This window comes from Biomphalaria glabrata, chromosome 16 (genome assembly GCF_947242115.1).
Source record: "Biomphalaria glabrata chromosome 16, xgBioGlab47.1, whole genome shotgun sequence".
NCBI lineage: Eukaryota > Metazoa > Mollusca > Gastropoda > Planorbidae > Biomphalaria > Biomphalaria glabrata.
The window spans coordinates 16484119-16504801 of NC_074726.1; the positions used below are offsets into that span (position 1 = coordinate 16484119).

The 20683-nt window shown below is 35.3% G+C and overlaps 1 protein-coding gene and 1 long non-coding RNA gene across 7 annotated transcripts in view; one reads left to right on the forward strand and one right to left on the reverse strand.

The window, feature by feature from the left end:
• The window catches only part of LOC106067029 (mucin-3A-like), a 35574-nt gene extending 26273 nt beyond the window's left edge, over window positions 1-9301 (reverse strand). For 2 of the 5 annotated variants that reach the window (XM_056013707.1, XM_013226134.2), the window contains exon 1: window positions 4858-4995. The gene's annotated coding sequence lies outside the window, so the exon portion shown is untranslated. Of the gene's footprint in view, window positions 1-4464; window positions 4613-4857; window positions 5027-9279 lie in introns of those variants that run through there. The other 3 variants (XM_013226137.2, XM_013226136.2, XM_013226135.2) reach the window with 3 other exon arrangements.
• On the forward strand, window positions 4664-15866 carry LOC106067030 (uncharacterized). Of its 2 annotated transcripts, none has more exons than XR_001217661.2 (3): window positions 4664-4812; window positions 11145-11204; window positions 13429-15866. It is a non-coding gene; the product is annotated as an uncharacterized LOC106067030 (long non-coding RNA). The 2 variants fall into 2 exon arrangements; XR_008775284.1 differs by lacking the exon at window positions 4664-4812 and adding an exon at window positions 5032-5182.
• Window positions 15867-20683: the final 4817 nt, after the last annotated feature.

The following is a 20683-nucleotide window of genomic DNA, read 5'->3' on the forward strand; positions in this document are numbered from 1 at the left end:
GTATGACAGAACTTACATAACTTCGCAGTATAATTCTAAAAAAAAATTTTTTTTGACCAAAAATCTAAAACCATAAATGTGTTTAAAAATTGGTAAATTGTAGCCTCCATTATTAATATGCTTCCAGTTTTCATTTCTATTAATAAAGAATAGCTGTAAAAATGATATATTTTTATGAAAAAAAAAACTGATAGCATAATTGATTTAATAAATTAGATTTTTCGCTTTCAGAATAGAAAAAAAAAGCCGTTGCATCAGATCTTTGAATGATCTAAAATATCCTGATGTCCGATTTTCATTTTCTCTTCTAGTTTCTGAGATCTAAACGGGATGGACGGACAGACAGGCCACACAAAACTAATAGCGTCTTTTCCCCTTTCGGGGGTCGCTAAAAATGATTGTGCAAAGCTACATAGAGAGGCTTTTTGTCATAATGAAGCTAATATGACAGTGTGGAGATTAAGAAATTAATCCGCTTCATAAATAGGAATCGATGTAACAAAATATTTGTGTTTAAGTTACTTGTTGCGATTAGCTTGCGAACTCTTTATGAGACACTGGATGGAAATTTCGAAAACGGCGCTAAAGATTTTCCTAGAAATTTGAAAGAATATGCGTATCTTTGGAAAGAAATAACAACATAATGGATCACACAGTGACAAGTCTGGTTTGGTTATTATAATTTGTTCACAATAAAATCCAGTTGAAAGTAAATTTGACCTTCTGTAACGACTGGTCTCGGTAGGCCTGCCATAATGCCTGCCATTCTGTCCTCACTCTCATTTTGGCACAGTGTGTGGAGTGGAGTGGAAAATCTAAAACAGGTTCCACCCTATTCCATTTAACGTCTTCTTCGTTCTCATGTTTATGTTGCAGCGTTCAGATGACTAGACCAATACATGAGATGAACTGCGCAGTGGTTTCCAAATCAGGGAGCTCTCCATATAGTTTTCTTTCTATTGGGGTGATTTGGGGCCAATGTCTTATACGGGCCTCTTGGTAAAGAGAGCAGTTTTGGAGGCGTCGGCATTCTCTGGTGAAACTCCACATTGGCAGATTTCACTGATTCCAATTTTGAGCTTCCGGTACATATGTTGTCGCGTTCTGTTGTGTCCGGTCCTGAGTCGAAAGATTAGACGTTTATCTTATCGGGATAGCTTATAATAAGCATCATCTTTCTTGTGATTTAAATGAGAGCTTGTCCATTTCTCAATTATTTTATTTAATATTAGTTTCTTCATTTCTTCTGAATAGAGTGCAGAGTTTAATTGTGAGTTTGTTCTCCCAATCTTGGTGAGTGTGTCAGCCTTCTCATTTTCTTCTAGTTCTATATGTGCTGGTATCTATTGAATAACAGTTTTTTTTTTTTTTTTGCTTTTGTTGAGCTATGTAAGTGCTGTCCTGATTCGTTTTATATAAGAGGAATCAGAGTTTTCCAAGCTTAGGAGGGTTGTTTTCCATCGGTTAGAAAGACAGTCTGACTGTGCGGGGTACTTGGATGATTTGCTAGCATGGTAGTAGCTAGTTCTAGTGCTTCCCTTTCTGCTCTGTGACTGTCAGAGATCTCTCCAGTTGCAATGGATTTTTTCTAGTTTTCATCCATTGGGCCATTCGATCAGTATTCCAGTTCCTCCATTTGTGGTGGCTTTATGGGATGAGCCATCTGATTGCTAGGATAATAAGTTTGAAGAAAACAGTTCACTATTTCCTTGAGCTCTGTTGGAATGTTTTCAGATTTTTTATATTTTCAATACGGTCTCTTATAGTAGGAAGAGAGATTTCGTCCTAGGGTGGAGATTCATTATGATGTATCGTGGATTCCAGGATTCCAGAGTTATTTTTTCAAGTTGGTTTTTCTTTTTTAGGTTTAGAGATTTCTGTATGAAATATGTCCATTTAATTTGATATTTGCTAATTATTTGCGCGATTTCTTGAAAACCTAAACTACCTGCCAAATTTCAGATTGGTGAGAGGGGACGACACAATGAAAGAACATCCTAGATATAAATTATCAGCATATACACAACGATATACATAACTATATACACAACTATATACATAACTATTTAATCCCATTTTTGGGTTATTTACCGCCTACCAGCCATCCCTCAAACAAAATGTTAGTGTCATTCATGGGCGTAGCCAGGTTACATGTATATGTAAGTATGTGTGTGTGTGTGTGTAATTAATCTTCATTTCATTCTGACCCTTCATTCTTTCGGAAGACATTAATTGTACCCTAGAATAGGTTCTCACTGAGTTAATGGAAAAATTGTAGACTTCCCGCCCTTGCCAGCAAGGGGGTTTGAGGGAGCGGTGCGAGGTCCCCTAGCGAACGCCCCGCCGTTAAGCACTATTTCCTGTATTGAAAGCCAACAAAATGCATATTCTGAGGTATCTACAGTGCATTATCCTGTTATTAAAAAGTTTCTATCAAAAACCTAATCTGCTATTCTTACATACTTAGATCCTCAGGCGCCTTTCGGCGCTTTGTGCGGCAAGCTGCTTCCACAAAAATCTGTCACTGGCAATGTTTGAAGCCTCTTCCCAACTGCTCTGAGGACCTCCATGAAAGTGTGGCGTGAAGTTGTACAAGGAAGTACCTGTTTGCGCTTTCCTCGCAATGGGCTCGATGTCATCGCAACTCTTATTATGCTTAATTCATTTTGTCGAAGAACATGTGTCCACAAACCTCATGCGACGCTCTGTCGCAACCTTAATATGGGGTCGACTCCCAGTTCGGCATAGGATTTCCTTGATTGAGACCCGATCTCTATAACTGACTATAAAATCCGTCTTAGGCATCTTTGTTGAGCCACATTTTGTCTTTTTCAATTTCAGCAAATGACTATTCACTGCACTTTATTAATGGAGCACAGCCACTGGTAGAAATTTGTAACCTCTCTTGGCTACGCTCTTGGAAATAGGTGACTATAGTTTGCTTTAGATTTTACATCGAAAAGGGAATTTACATCGAAAAGGGAAGTTTCATCGTCAAAATCATCTGTTGGGGGTTTTTAAACTAAAAATCTCTGGATTTCTTTTTTTACAAATTCAAAACCCCATTTAGCTACGCTCATAGAATTTGGTGAGTGTAGTTTGACTAATATTGAAGAGGGGGTTTTCAACCTCAAAACCATCTGGAGGGGTTTTAAACTTTAAAAAATTGCCATCTGGAGGAGTTTAACACCCCTCCCCCCTTGGCTTGGCTACGCTGAATGAATTTTAGTGTGTAATTTACTTTTTTTTTTATATTGAAGAGGTATTTTTAGCATCCAACCCTGATGAAGGGGTTTAAAACGCCTTTGGTTACGCTCAAAGATTTTTTAGTGTGTATTTTGCTTTTTTTTTTATATTGAAGAGGTATTTTTTTAGCTTCAAACCCCACTGGAGTGGGGATTAAACTCAAAATCACCTTTGGCTACACTCATAGAATTTTGAGTGTGTAATTTGCTTTTTTATATTTAAGAGGTATTTTTTTTAGCTTCAAACCCAGCTGAAAGGGGGTTTAAACTCAAAACCTTTTTGGCTAAGCTCATAACATTCTAAGTGCCTAATTTGCTTTTTTTTATATTGAACAGGTATTTTTTTAGCTTCAAACCCTGCTGAAGGGAGGTTTTAACTCAAAACCCCTTTGATTACTCTCATAGAATTTTGAGTTTGTAATTTGCATTTTTTATATTGTAGAGGGGGTTTATCGTAATTTTGGAGGGGTTTTAAAACCAAAATCTTCCTTAGCTATGCTCTTGGAATTGGGGGATTGTCGTTTGCATTATTTTTTGTTTTGTTTTGTTTTTGTTGGTAGGGGTTTAAACTCAAAATCCCCTTGGCTGCGCTGGGTCAAGTGATGGTTTAGTATTAAAATCTCACCTAAATTAAACAAAATCAAAGCAAAAAATTAGTCATTAAATTCCGATCCCCCCTCAAGGATTTCATTTTGGAGGGGGAGGTTGAACCCCAACCCCCCCCCCCCCCATGGTGTCAGTTAAAGTGTAGGTGGAAACGATCCACCAGTGCTAGTGGCATTATACCTCACCCCTCCACAAGCATGTTAAATTCTAAATGATTCATAGATGGAAAGTGACATTTTTGTCATTTTGTGTCAATTTTCTAACCTTTATATATCTATAATATATATATATATATATATATATATATATATATATATATATATATATATATATATATATATATATATATATATATATATATATATATATATATATATATATATATATATATATATATATATATTGTTAGTATCAATTGTAGAAATATCGTACATTTTTTTTTTAAAAAAAAAATAACTAGATATAGATTTACATATTTCTCTCAAATGTTGTGTTATTCATTAAGATATTCGTAAACCCAAAGCTCCATTTCAAAGTATCTAGGAACTGCTGTAGAGATTTAAACTATTCATATTAACGCACAAAGAAATGACAAAATTAATTATCTACTTACTAGTGAGATCTGAAAGAAAAACTCTATAAAGTCTTACTGACTAATATTACAATCCGCCAGAAGTTTGGTCTCCGATGAAAACAAACAAAGCGAGTTTCTAAGGTGATTGTACTTTGTAGCACCTGCAGTTGGATTAACAGTGACCCTATCTGATAGTTAGCTTACATGACATCACTAAGTCACTGATAGCCTTGTGCTAGTATTTGTTTACCTTTTTTGATGTAGTGAAAACAATTAAACTCTAGTCCACGTTTCACTACCGGAGTGTGTATTGGGGTGTGTGTGTGTGTGTGTCACAGTGTGTACATTTATGTATAGATGAATATGTGCATGGCCCCATGGAAGCAGGTTGGTATATATATTTACATGTGTGTGTGTGTCTAATTCACTTACCGTGCCGAGGGAGACAAAAACTTTGGCAGTGTTTCCCAGTCAACGACAGTTTATAAACACAAAATGAATGTTCTAATTACCAATCGTTAGAATGCCATTACATGTCTAGGAAGAGTTCTCCACTATACGCAGTAACTGAGTCAAATGATTATGTTTTGTTTATGAGGTCAGAGCTACCGACTTGCTAATGACATGAAATCTAAGGTCACATTCATTACAATTTGTTGCACTAGTTAATTGGCGTGACGAGTGTTGATGCAGTGTTTCTAGAATTAAATTCTTTGTCATGCAAATGAAACGCACTCCGATGCATTTGTCACTATAAGTAAGTACAGACATTTCAGTAAGTACAGACATTTTAGTAATTACAGACATTTAAGTAAGTACAGACATTTTAGTAATTACAGACATTTCAGTAAGTACAGACATTTTAGTAATTACAGACATTTCAGTAAGTACAGACATTTCAGTAAGTACAGACATTTCAGTAAGTACAAATATTTTAGTAAAACTAGAAATATTAGTTTAGCCTGGAAGAATACGTTATAAACTGCTCGAGTTGAATCAAATTGAAATAGTTTATTTTAACATCACACTGTTTGTCTCCAAACATCGAAAGAAACCAGTTTAGCTAAATTAACACACTGTCTCAGGAGCATGAAACTGGAAATTTGGGGCTGACACAAAACGGCGTAAAAATGTAGGCCTATACATGTTCAAACTATTGTGGGCTGGGTGTCAAACTCGGCTCTGGCATGTGAATACTGTCTGTCCAGCTTATTACGTTACATATCATGTTTCATTGTCTTTTTAGTTCGAACCCAGGTTTGGTCACGTTCAATAGTTTAATAAGTGTGATTTTTAATGATATTCATGGGAATCTAGCTCATGCGACAAGCTGACCATCCCAATAATGTAATGCACGAGACTAGAAAAGCCATCTATAAGCGAAAATATAATAAATACAACTGTACATAATAATCATTTACTGATATTTAAGAAGCCCACGGGGTCCCATTATTAATTACCTCAATGATGTTCCTACTAAGGATAATTTGATAAGAAAACTTGAACATCTGAGTAGGTCTAAGAGTTTCATGCTCATCAGATGAACAGAATACAAAGATGACGGCTATTACATTATTTCAGAAACTGAAAATTTACTTGTCACGCCCCTGTGTAACTATATTTAACCATTTTATCATCTAAGTCAAACTGACCCTGACATCAACAGATAATCTCTCACTAAACAGGTCATTCGGCATGTGTCCAATTAGGATTAGTATTCTCAGACTCTTTACAAGGTCTCTGTTAGTGTTAGTATGATAATAGCCATGTTAACCTACTTTAGTTGTTGATTGGGCTCTGTGGTGAATGTAGGGCCGGATTTAAGAGAAGGCATGCGGGGCTGCTGCCTCAGAGCCTCCTCTAGAGGCCCCCACAATAGAGATAAAAGGAAAATAGACCACAGAAACATTTACGTTTTTATATTCATTGTATTTTTCTTTTCGCATTTTAACCGACAATACATTTCAATCTTACAGTTGGCAACACTGTCCTGGTTCAGAAGTGTCTGTTAGTGGCGTGCTCGTACTATATACATGCAGCCACCATGGGCATTATCCTTTAAAGTCAAAAGTGTAATTTTTAAAAACTAATATATAAAATATTTTAAATTATATACAAGGTTACAAAGAGAGACGGCCCCCATCGAAGTCACCATTGGACCAATAGAGTGCTGGGACAAGTTCCAAAAGCCCGTGGATTCTGGGAGCGCATGAGGCGCCCTGATCGCATTTCCCCGTGGTGGAGGCTGTCTGTTAGCTCATATTTCTCACACAATGGCCAAATTTCCATTCACGGTTCCCCCGCTGCAGCAAAGAAGAGGAAACAAAGCCTCATATTCTGTTTGACTGCCCCAGACTTACTGATCTCCGTCTCGACAGGTCTGGGAAACCAAACATTCTCGACCTGTTTGGTGACATGTATGCATTAGGCAAGACAGCAGGGTTTCTGTCCAGGGCTTTTGCAAGAGAGGATTTGAGCCTCTCAAGCCCTCACTCAAATGGAGTATGATGATGATGATGATGGACCAATGGACCAGGAATATTTAAGCCGTAGTCTTGTTATGATCGTTTAAATTAATAAAATTGTAAAAAAAAAAAATCCTTTGGCGTTTTTTTTTTTTCACATAAAAGCAAACAGGACAACACTTCGTCTTTGATAAAACTCCTCTAACTCTTCTGGAATAAGTAGAGTAGAGATCCAACTGATCACCTAAAAACAGAATGGAAACCTCCCAGAGAGTATCGGTGGCACCTGGTGCGGTAGTTTATATTTAATTCTCTTCATGGCTCAAGAGTTTGGACACCAAGTAATGGAAAGATCACTCTTTTGTTTCTTCAAGTCGGAGGACTAGAGTTACCCCACGTAATTTTAGAGGCGAAAAAAAGAGAGGGGGGAAGAACAAATAGTATTCACCCGTCACTAAATAGCAGGGCCGGACCTAACCATTGTGGGCCTAATGCGAAACGGATTTCGCGAGGCCCAGTTTAGGTAGGGATACGGATAATTTGTGAAAATTAAGAGTTTTTATTAAAAAATATATTCGTCTTTGCATTTTATTCATTCTTTACTACGTACAGAATTGCTACACGAGCCTTGTGTAAAGCAAAGTCATACAGTATATCATAAGAATTCCGTTTCCTACATAGATCAAGCAAGAATTACCAAATGTTGCAATCTATCTTTGAGAATTGTAGACCTCAAGTAACTTTTCATTAGTTTGAGGCGCGAGAAGCTTCTTTCACTAGATTCCACAATTACGGGTATTGCATAATGCGGTTTTTTTATCGAGCGTAGGATAGGCGTTTTCCATATTGAATGACACCCCAAAATGACAATTTTTGTTTGTATATTTTAGGAGATTAGTATGAGCTTTCTGAAGATTCTAATAATTTCCGGATATTTCCAGGACATTTTCGTATATTTTGCAATTTTATGAGATTTCCAGGAGCTCCTGGTAAATCGACAGGAGGGCGAGGGAAATATGTTATATGTTATAAAATGGTTTAATTTAATAATTTATACACATAGAATTAACGCCGGGTCCTATGAAAGTGCGGGGCCCACTGCGGTCGCATAGGTTGCAGTGGCCTAAGATCGGCACTGCAAAATATCGGCGTATGCTACGCCGCCGGTCGACTAGTATTCTATATTCTAGATCTAGTCTAGACCTATAAAGTATATATAGAAAGAGCGATTATAATCAGAGTTAATAGGCTTACTAGTATAGTAAATAGTGCACTATGTTGTTCGCAAGGGAAATTCGGTAAGTTGTGCGGGATAATTTTTTAAATTTTCTAGCCCGTCTACTCCAATATATTAATCGAAATTGTTGGGGAGAGGTATGTATCTGGTAGCAGTAGCGTCACTAGGGGGTGCGAGGGGTGCGGTCGCACCGGGTGAAACCATTTTGGGGATGACAACCAAGTTGAAAAAATTATATCTTGGCAAAAGCAGACACATCGGAAAAGATAGCTATATTAAAATCTCTAGATATATGCCCAAACATGCCTAGACACGTCCAGATGGTAGTTTAAGTTTAAATGTCAAAGCACAACGTTATACAATTTCTGTATTTAAGTATAACAAAAGAAACCTGTTTCTAATTTTAATTAAATATCATTGCAAAATTTGCAATAACATTTGAATAAATGTCATAAACAGTGGGATTTTATAATAGAATTTACAATTATTTTACATTTGAGTAAAAATCAATAATAGTAGGTAATCAGCTCACTGTATTTGTCCCACAAAAAGAACTAATTAGCAATAGTGTTTATTGGAACATATTTGAAGAAAGTTGATGGGGAAGGGATAACTTCCTGAGCTACTGCACCAGGTACCACCGACAATGTCTGGGAGGTTTCCATTCTGTTTTTAGATGATCAAATAAGTGTTGTCATGTTTAAGTTTATGTGGGGGAAAAAAAACGCCGAATGATTTTTTTTTTACAATTTTATTAATTTAAACAATGAAAACAAGACTATAATATTCCTGGTCCATTAATCCATTGGTGACTTCGATGAGGGCCGCCTCTGAGTTTGTGTGATATCACAAACTCTTTTTGTAATCTTGTTATTAATAAGAAGATTTTATTTAAGCATTCTAAAAAGTTTATCGGCCTCAACAAAAATACTTGTTTACTACACTTAGAGACCTGACCCTGATTGAATGGCCTGGAAAGTCTGATGTGTAAGCACTGACATTGTCATTAAATGTCTTATCTAGGAGTGAACTTTGAAAACATGTTTTGGTGAACTTGTGCATATTTTGGCTTCTGTTTTGTTATGAAGGGTTCCCATTGGAAACTGCTTTTAGTTGAAGCTATGAAACAAATAGATGTCAATCTTGACTTACCAAACCTGAAAATGAAACCTCTATCATTCGGAATGAGTCTCACAGGCTTATGGTACATTAAAAAAAAAAATACAGTAACAAAGGGAGACTACTATTCTGTACATAAATATTCTCCTTGAAACCAGAGATTACAATAATAATTAACACAATCACGGAAGACAATTTGTGGATGTCATTTAGTGCTATATTCTTATAATGCTGTCACTTTCGTAAAAAGAATATAATAAGAGCACAACAGATTGATATAATTAATTATCCCTAAGTTGAGATCAAACACAATCCTTCACACAAAGTAGAATGTAGCGTCCTTTCAAATGAGATGCTTCAATAATAAAGTTATTGAGCTAACTAGGACCCAGCCAATTATTCACGCGCTGTTCTTTAAGAGAAATGTCTGCGTCACGTTTGGTATCAGTTTACTTAATTTTATTTGAGAACATGACATGTGTTCTGTAGTTAGTTGTTGTTGTTTTTTTGTCAGCTTATTTATAATTGAATCCTAACACTATTTTTTTTCGGCCCCCTAAAAGGGAAAAGCCGCTAATAGTTTTTTGTAAAATATCCACCAGTCTGTCACAGTTTCAGAGTTTAGGATCGGGGGCTACTTTTTGTTTTTTTAAAAGCAAATCGTTTATTTTTTTAAATTAATTATGCTAGAGATTTTTTTCATTAAAAAAAATAATTCTAAAACAATACATTTAAGGGAGATTATAATAGCAGTGTGTTGATTAAGAAACATAATTTTGTATATTTTCAGTATCATTTATTTATATATATTTGTCAAATGAACAAGAAAATTTACAACAAATATAAATATAAATTAACAGTGTTTTTCTAGTCAACTAGCTACTGCATTAAAAGAAAACATTTATGTTTGTTTATAATGGCTAGAAATGCACTTTGTATGTAAATGTCATGGACATTTTTTCAATCGACTTTCATGCAGTAGCTTGACGACTATGTCCTCTTGCCATAGATTTAGATTAGAACATAGATTTGTTTGTTTTTTCACTAGCAATAGCATGCATTATTGCAAAATGGAATATATTCCCTTATAATTGCAAATTATAGAAATAATTATGGGGAATGATTAGGTTATTATTTGCAAAAAAATATTCACAATAATATAATAATTCTTGATCTAGAATATTTTTTTTAAATTTATGCAGTTATCATAGCTTATAATATTTTAACTGATTGCTTAGAATAATATTTGTTACATTAGAAAATTATAATCTAAATAATCAAAATAATATAATAATAATTATAAATATTTATATTATTTTATTTAGAGTCTCAAAGAGATATCAACAGTTCACAAAGTCATCATTAAGAATCAAGATGAAACCCTGATTTCTGATAGTAAATAAATGAATTAGAAAAAACATAATTGAGTTTCAGTGACATTAGAATCATACAACTTGTTATTAGGTCCTAGTGTTATACCATAGCACATTATGTTTATCTCTAAGACACCCTAATTTATTATGCATAATTATTTTTACAATTTAGTCACTCATGTATAGCTAATTATCATACGGGGGTTGAGTCTATAGACTTCATCAAAGCTAACAAACTTGAACAATGCCAAATGATGACTGCGACCCAATGAAAAGAATTAGAAAAAAAAGCAGTTGACTTTATGATTATTAAATAACTGATAAGCATATGACTCTACAGTACATGCTCGATATGTTTGGTTCCACTGCACTTCAAATATTAACATTTTTGTTTATGGACATCATCTTTGAATATCTCACTGCCCTATTGTTATTTGTTGTTGTCAAAAGTATACCTGGATACTACTGGCTACTAAAATAAAATTTGTGGAGTTAATGGGTTAAAACTTTTTTTTCTTTTTACAGAAGTGTTTTCTTATACATAATTATGCTAGGTTTAACGTGTTCAAATCTCCCTTTAAATAGGTAAGTATTTACATTTCTTCAACATGAGTTACTTCATGTATATATATATATATACTTATATACTGTATGTTGTGTTTACAACTAGGCCTTATTATTTATTATGTTAGTCTTATCCTTCCTATGTAGGTTGAGACTGTATTTAAATGAATGTTATTCTATTTGCCATGATCAGGTCCTAATAAAGAATTGAAGAAATTTAAATCAAACCACACTTATTACCTGTGCCGAACTGAGCACCTATAGCTGATTTGTCCCAAATCTTTTATAGTGCAAGGATACACTAGTTTGCTTTCTAAGATTGCTTGCTAAACATTTGACCTTGAACTTTCATGCTTTTGTATGTCCCTGGCACATGGCCAGTGAAGTATCGACTCCCATCGTTTCTGTAACACCACTTCATGTTCATTAAGCTATAGGTCCTCATCATCTCATATATGATATTGTTTAAGTTCTCATTATTGCCTTGATATTTAATAATTTAAGGCATTGATCCTTATCTTTCATATGATACTGTTAAGACGTTTGATTGAACTAAAGAAAATAACTCACCGATTCTCAGATCGCTGATATCTCTATGATTGTAGAAGCACAATCCAACTATGATCAATCAATATCCCCTATAAAAAGAAATAATGTCACAATCTCCAAATCAAATTTACATATCCCGATTCACTTACACAATCCTAATCCAAACTCATCACTCAAGTTTCTTAACACATTTACACACTAGTTAAGGTCATTTACGCCCACCAGCATAAACAATAATCACTTTACTTTGCACTTGGAAAAAATGGTTATTCAGGGAGGAACAGGGTTACAACACTCCCCCTCCCTATTTCAGTTCGTCCCGAACAGACCCTGGTCTCCTCACAATACCGGTGCAACCGATCCAGGTGCACAACCTCGTCCTGGAACACCAAGTCAGTCTGGCCGAGCCCATTTTCACTGTCTGGCACGACGTCCCCAAACTCCAGCAACATTTGCCTAACCCCAGCGCACTTTTCCTCCGACAGATTCTCACCCTCATCTCCAACTATCCGATCAACTCGAGAATCACATGACGAGCACTAGCTACACTCACTGATACAAGAACCACCATTGGACAACAAGTGGCGATAACATTCTTCTTCTTAAGGTTGTAAGCTTGAGTGTCAAACTTCATAACCCGACCAGGTACACTTCGGTCGTGTCTATTAACAACCAGTATTCTCCTCACAGGCAGTCTGCTGCGCTCTTCCTTAGACTGTTCTATAAGGCTCAAGTTTCTTAACACATTTACACACTAGTTAAGGTCATTTACGCCCACCAGCATAAACAAGAATCACCCTACTTTGCACGTGGAAATAAATGATTAGTCAGGGAGGAACAGGGTTACAACACTACAATAAATTGTTGATCCTCATCATTTCCTGGAAGTTTGTTAAGGTCTTCATCATTTCCTTGACATATTATAAGGTTGAAAGGTTTGCTTGATAACCATGCTAGATTTATTGTCACGAACTGCTGCACATCGTGTGCAAATGTTTATCAGCTCTAGTAATTCATACAAATTTCTCATGTTTACAAAGAAATGTTTTTGTCTAATTAATTCATTTATACCAATACCTCGATTCCTCGCTCGATTAGATGATGTGTTTGAGAACCATGATGAGTGATACATAGTATACATTATTCTGTTACTTTCATAGGAATGACAAATAAACGCCTAACGATTGTTTAAAAAGATTTTATAGATTATATAAAATTAGGGTCCAAAAGTTCCATTTTCGATTTTCGTTCATAAATTCATAATTAAATATAATGTATATAATGTATATATATCAAGCACATTTTGTTGACTCTAATTGAGGCTCACACTAGTACTATGTATCTCGTTGAGATATTAATTTTTTTCTAGCCAAACAAGAACAAAGCTTGAATATTTGTTATCGATGGGCAGATCCATCGGGGGCTACATCTGAGTTTGTGTGAAAACATACTCTCTATGTAATTTAGGATTACTTCAGAATTCTCCATAAATAAAGTTTGCAATAAAACGTTAATTAAATATGCCATTAGAGACAATGTTATCAATACAGAATATATAGTTTCGATTTTGCAAATGCGATAACTATTAAAACATTTGCTTTTATTTGTTTTATATATTAATTTTAATTTGTTGAAAACGTCTTTGAAATACAAACATGCAACAGGGAAAATCTTCAGTTGAAACTTTATTTTACAGGTTGAAATGAATTCTCATCTGAATTGAGAACTATGGACCTAAATGTCAAAATATATTTATCACACAACCAGAAGCGGGCAGGATATATGGACATCCTGGCAAATGTCCGGTGGGCCAGCTCTAAAAAAATACCAAATCATTTTTTATTGTTATTGCAAAGCAGACGACTTTTTCAAAGCAGACGACTTTTCAAATATTGACAGTAGGCTTTTGTATAGACGTTACTTTTGTTTGAAATTCAACTCTAGTATACAATTGTACAAGGCCACTCCATATCATGTGCAGAATGTCAAGCCATACTATGCTATTGTTAATAATGTAACAGTAGCATTGTCTTCCACACTTATGCAATGTCTTCAACATTATTGTTTGGCCGAATCATTTTTACAAACTTTCATCAACTCACTCTGTCTGTTTGTCTGTCCGGTAAAAGGTTGTACACCTCATTTCTCCCACACCCAATTTCTGAAATTGTGCGCAATTATATCTTTTACCTTACAAATCAAGAATCCATTAAAAAAAACAATTAGTTAATTAAATATTGGTAATTAGTTGTTGTTTTTTTTTTGTATCTCAAACAATGAGAGAAATTGTACTTGACTGAATTGGTGGTATAAGCTGAATTAGTTCTCTTTATACTTGATAGAGAGAAAAGTTTAAAACTAACAATACATAACTATAAAACATTCTATTTTCATAAGCACTTCCCTGGAGGGTTGGCCTGAGGAGACTTTAGCTCTCTAGTTCGAACTTAGAAAACGATCACCTTGATGCCACCTCCCCCCCCCCCCAACCCTGTCCAACTGGTCTAGACAAGTGATAAGACCATAAGGGTATTGAGAAAGCTAAAAGCATGAAATAGGGCTAAACAAAAACCATTGGTAACATAATTTTAATCGCACTGTTAGTCTAGATCTATTACAAATAAAATTGTACGACTGATCCAAACTAACTGATACTACTACGTTTAATATCAGCTTTTTGTTTTTCTTGTCGGCATCGATGTTATTTCTTGAATGTAAATATTACAGATGTTAATGTATACAGAAGCTTGAGCTAGTTACGTTAAGTTAGTGTCTTTCTAAACGTTAGGCTTCCTCTTTTTAATTAGTAATAACAAAAGGTTTCCAAAACATTTAAAAATATATTTATTTCATTAAGGTTGGTATTATTATAACCCTATTCGCGACGCTAAAGGGTTAACTGTGTGTGATTAGCTGACATATGTGACACAGGCCAGAAATACAGTTAAGCGTGCTATATTGAAAGGCAAGGGACAGTACTGGCATGAACTTTGCACGTGAATAGCGCCCGTGTTATGGTCATCTGATCATAAGCCGGCGCAGACCAGAGACACAGTGTGTAAGAAAGCGGCAGTTCAAGACCGGAAAGCGTTGAGACCGGGACTGTTAGTCAGCCATGAAGTCGGTCCTGGTGCAGTCCTCCAGTGAAACGTACGAGTCCAGAAAGAGATAGAGTTTAGTTCGGTGATGTACTGTGTAGCATTAGTAGTTGTTGATGTGTTTGTTGCCAATTGTCTAGTATTGGCTGTTATCTACATGACCATTATTAAAATACCAGATTGTTTGGAGCATTGTTGTCAAGTTCTTGATGTGTTGATGTGTTGTGTTGTGAGTAGGAGAGAGGATCGTAACAATATTTTACTGTCTATAATGTTGAGACTACCTACATGTATAAATAAAATACTTGACATAAACCTACACTCGCATGCATCCAGTTTTTTATGCATTATCAAACTTCGCATATTTTGAAGAGAATCAGTCTACCAATTGATTACAGATCATATGGATCGCCTTTTGTGGACCGGGTTATATATTTCAATTCTTGGGCCGATATTGATACCCAGTCCGCCGTTGTACATAACATTGTATGACATAACACACATCAGAGTTTGGCTCATTATATCTGCCTATTTGATATAACATCTTTTTATCTGATAACATTTGTACACATTTTCTTTGTTGTTGTGCTAAATGTGACAGAGGTTCAAATTATTCTCTATGCTTACATTGGGTTGGTCCTATAATCTCCATTGTAGAGTTTCGAAATTTAAAAAAAAAAAAGGTCAGTAGAGGCGTCACTAGGGTTGGTCTCATTCGTGCGGTCCGCACTCCTCACTGGCTACACCACTGATAGTGATGACTATCTTCACCTTAATCTTGTAGTTGACTTGGTGTTGTTACATGTCCTGTTATTGAAAGAAAACTAATTTGAGAAATAAAAAGTGTCTTCGTTTTGATAGTCGTACCAGTAAATGCAAAACCAAGTCTGTGTAAACTTTTTGCTTACTTTTTGTTGTTTTAAAAGGACTTTTTAACTGTTCTTGTCTCAAATATTTTACCTCAGGATACGCCAAGCAGACAACACAGAAACAACTTCACAGCAATAGTCAATGGTCTGATCTTGCACAACAGTTTGGCCTGAAGTAGAATAATAAAGTGAACATGTCTTACATTTGAATGGGACAGCCACTGGAGAAAGGAATAGTACTGATACTCGGTAAAAAGTGAAATACAATATATAGGTTACTTCCCCTATTTTCAATAGATGGAACACGGAGTAAATTTAAGAATTGTCCCCCTTTCAGACCTTGCGATCTATGGGGCAGATGATGTAACGGTCATCTGTTTCTTTGGCCAACGGTTAATGAGGGTCTCATGTGGCCAGCACAACGATCTACCGCCATTACTTTTCTACAACTAATGTCAGGTATCCGTTAGATCTGGGTGGACTCAGAAGCGCCCTATAGATCCCGAAATAAAAATACTAGTCTTCACCAGGATTCGAAACCTGAATTTCGGTTTGAAGGCCGAACGCTTTATCACTCAGCCACCGCGCCTCTTTATTGAATAATTTATAAAGGAATATTCTAAAATGTTAATAAAATGAGTTGACAAGAAGCTCGAGTTTATGTGAATTAAGTGTGAATTAAGTGTGAATTAAGTACTTGTGAATTAAGTACTTGTGAATTAAGTGTGAATAAATAGTAGAAAATGAAACAACAAGAATAACATAAAAATGCTTTTAAGCTAATACGAAATGTTGTTGTATCAGTTAGTTTGAATCAGTCAGTTCAGTTTGGATCAGTCAGTTCAGTTTGGATCAGTCAGTTAGTTTGAATCAGTCAGTTCAGTTTGGATCAGTCAGTTCAGTTTGGATCAGTCAGTTCAGTTTGGATCAGTCAGTTAGTTTGAATCAGTCAGTTCAGTTTGAATCAGTCAGTTCAGTTTGGATCAGTCAGTTAGTTTGAATCAGTCAGTTCAGTTTGAATCAGTCAGTTCAGTTTGGATCAGTCAGTTAGTTTGAATCAGTCAGTTCAGTTTGAATCAGTCAGTTCAGTTTGGATCAGTCAGTTCAGTTTGAATCAGTCAGTTCAGTTTGAATCAGTCAGTTCAGTTTGGATCAGTCAGTTCAGTTTAAATCAGTCAGTTCAGTTTGGATCAGTCAGTTTAGTTTGGATCAGTCAGTTAGTTTGGATCAGTCAGTTCTGTTTGGATCAGTCAATTCAGTTTGGATCAGTCAGTTCAGTTTAAATCAGTCAGTTCAGTTTGGATCAGTCAGTTTAGTTTGGATCAGTCAGTTCAGTTTGGATCAGTCAGTTCAGTTTGGATCAGTCAGTTAGTTTGAATCAGTCAGTTCTGTTTGAATCAGTCAGTTCAGTTTAAATCAGTCAGTTCAGTTTGGATCAGTCAGTTTAGTTTGGATCAGTCAGTTCAGTTTGAATCAGTCAGTTCAGTTTGGATATTTCAGTTTAGTTTTAATCAGTCAGTTTAGTTTGGATCAGTCAGTTTAGTTTGGATCAGTCAGTTTAGTTTGGATCAGTCAGTTCACTTTGGATCAGTCAGTTCAGTTTGGATCAGTCAGTTCAGTTTTAATCAGTCAGTTCAGTTTGGATCAGTCAGTTCAGTTTGGATCAGTCAGTTCAGTTTGAATCAGTCAGTTCAGTTTGGATCAGTCAGTTTAGTTTGAATCAGTCAGTTTAGTTTGGATCAGTCAGTTTAGTTTGGATCAGTCAGTTTAGTTTGGATCAGTCAGTTCAGTTTGGATCAGTCAGTTCAGTTTGGATCAGTCAGTTCAGTTTGAATCAGTCAGTTCAGTTTGGATCAGTCAGTTTAGTTTGGATCAGTCAGTTCTGTTTGAATCAGTCAATTCAGTTTGGATCAGTCAGTTCAGTTTAAATCAGTCAGTTCAGTTTGGATCAGTCAGTTTAGTTTGGATCAGTCAGTTAGTTTGGATCAGTCAGTTCTGTTTGGATCAGTCAATTCAGTTTGGATCAGTCAGTTCAGTTTAAATCAGTCAGTTCAGTTTGGATCAGTCAGTTTAGTTTGAATCAGTCAGTTCAGTTTGGATCAGTCAGTTCAGTTTGGATCAGTCAGTTCAATTTGGATCAGTCAGTTAGTTTGAATCAGTCAGTTCTGTTTGAATCAGTCAATTCAGTTTGGATCAGTCAGTTTAGTTTGGATCAGTCAGTTCTGTTTGAATCAGTCAGTTCAGTTTGGATATTTCAGTTTAGTTTTAATCAGTCAGTTCAGTTTGGATCAGTCAGTTCAGTTTAGATCAGTCAGTTTAGTTTGAATCAGTCAGTTCAGTTTAGATCAGTCAGTTCAGTTCTGATCAGTCAGTTCAGTTTGGATCAGTCAGTTCAGTTTGGATCAGTCAGTTTAGTTTGAATCAGTCAGTTTAGTTTGGATCAGTCAGTTCAGTTTATGATAGATCTAGACCAACAACAAATAAATCGGAGTGATTAGAAATAATATTTTACCAATTGTTTTTGCTTAGCGCTGTTTCGTGCTTTCTCAATACGCTATGATCATATCACTTGTCTGTACCAGTTGGAAAGGGGGGGGGGGGGGAGAAACAAAGGGTTGTCTGGGTGATCGCCTTTTAAATGAATGTATAGAAAGTGAACAAAATGAATTTAAAGTCGTGGGCCTTCTCAAACCAACACGTTCAATAATATAGTTATATCCACATTTAATTTTCTAGACCAACTTTTTACACACAAAAACAAGAATTTAGTCGGCTACATATGTCAAAAAAACAGTTTCTCTCCAAGGAGACATATACGCAAGAAAACAATGTTTCAATAGAGCAAAAAAATGGAAGGAAGTTTAGTCTTGTCCATTTGTATATGTCGGCTGGACAGAAACAACATTAGTTTTACATTGCGAATAAATAATTATTTTTAGTCAATTTAACCACTTCAGTTTCGATCGATAAAGGTGCTTTGTTGTTTTAGGCACACGGAAAGTAACAGGCTACATTTTCTTTTATTTTTAGTCCACCGCGAATAGTGATAAGAGAGTAGTGAGTAGCGCTTTTACTTATATAGAGATTTTGGGTAAACAAGTTAATCAACTATCATTCAGAGAGTTCTTTCACTATCATGATTACATCCCTTTGACTACACACAATTCAGAGAGACTCCATTCTGAAGATGATTTGAATACAAATAGAAGATGTATTTAATAACTGCATGATTATATCATATAATATTATGGTGTATTGAAAGAGAAATAAAAATTATCCCTGTATTATCAAGGTTTAATTTGAATTGCTAGAAATGAAAACATTATGTGTTTAATAATTGTCTCTTTTACATTAGATAAATCTTTCTTTTTATGTTACCATACAAAATAAATGGCAGACATGCTCACAGCAGAGGTGACAAAGACAAGATAGGTCAGTGAGTTGTTCTTATTAACAAAAGTGTAGACAGAACACAGCAATGTGTTCTTAGTTTACTATCGCACTACACACTCCTCTAGTGGATATAACACAATTACTCAGAATGTGTAGTATGTTTATTAGCTGCTAACAAAATTCTACACAATGTGCTGTCAGTAGCACAGCTACAAATGTGTTCTTTGTATTACACAGTGTGTATTAACTGCTCGCCATTGAGTATTGTGAGAGAGGGTCCATGGGTACTTTCTTTATCTTAAGTCCAGGAATTTGCCTTTATGCTGGGGGCATCCATTGTCTCTCGAGGCACAATTACATTATTAAATGTAAAAAAAAAAAACAAATGATAATCGTTTTTCGTAGGGAAAAGAAGGAAAATAATATTGTTTCTGTAGCTGGAGAGACTATTGAAATTGTGCAAACCTTTAAATACCTTGGTACTATCTTAGACAATAAACTAAATTTTACTGCAAATACTGATTATATCAGCAAAAAAGGGCAGCAAAGATTACGATTACTAAGAAAGCTGTCCTCGTTTAATGTTAGCGAAATGGCCTTGGTTATGTTCTATCACGCTCATATCTGCAATATTTTAAGTTTCAATATCACTGCCTGGTATAGCAATCTGAGCATTAAAAATAAAAATAAACTTTATAGAATCCTAAATGCTGCTGGTAAAATCATTGGCAAAAACAAACCCCATTTGGGCAGTTGTTTGAGACAAACATCTATAAAAAAGCTAACAAGATTCTCGAAATAAAGAATCACCCTTTGTGTCAGGATTTTGTGATTTTACAATCACAAAAGAGATACAAGACACCGATAGCACAGACAAAAACACTCTTTTGTTCCCCTGGCAATCAAATCATTAAATAAGAACAATCTGGTATAAACTTTGTCACATGTAAATTATGAGTGAGTCTGGTGTGAATGTACACTTTGGTTTCTTATAGTTATAATGTTTTTTGTTTGGTGTAATGCACAAATTGTAAGACAAATTTCCATACGGACAATAAAGATTATTATTATTATTATTATTATTTTGTACAGCTACCTAAGATATTGTCTTGTATGACATGACACCTAATAGTCATTTTCATTCATCCAATGTAGACTATACTTTAAGATTAAATATTGATTTTAAAAAAAATGGAAGAAATTTCACTCTGCAATCAATGGATTTGGAAAAAGATTTCTACGAACTTCTTGCTTTCAAATATTTTGTTTCCTGCTTCGTGTCCAAATAACTTGAGCATTTGTTGGACACGTTGAATGAACGAGTACAAAGATTGAGTGAGAGGTGCCTGGCTTAGCCTACCGCAGATTTTAAAAGTGTCCTCCCAAAGTCCATCGACCTGTACACACCGAGTGATGTCTTAATATGATCTGAGCCTCGGACGTCCTTTAAAAAACAATTCAGTCATAGGCATTATGTACATACGTTTAGTACTGTTAAGTTAATATCATCTATTGACAAGTTTCATAGCTGCATAGGTGTAGTCTACTTAATAATTTCACTTAAGATACTGGATATACAATTAACTGGATC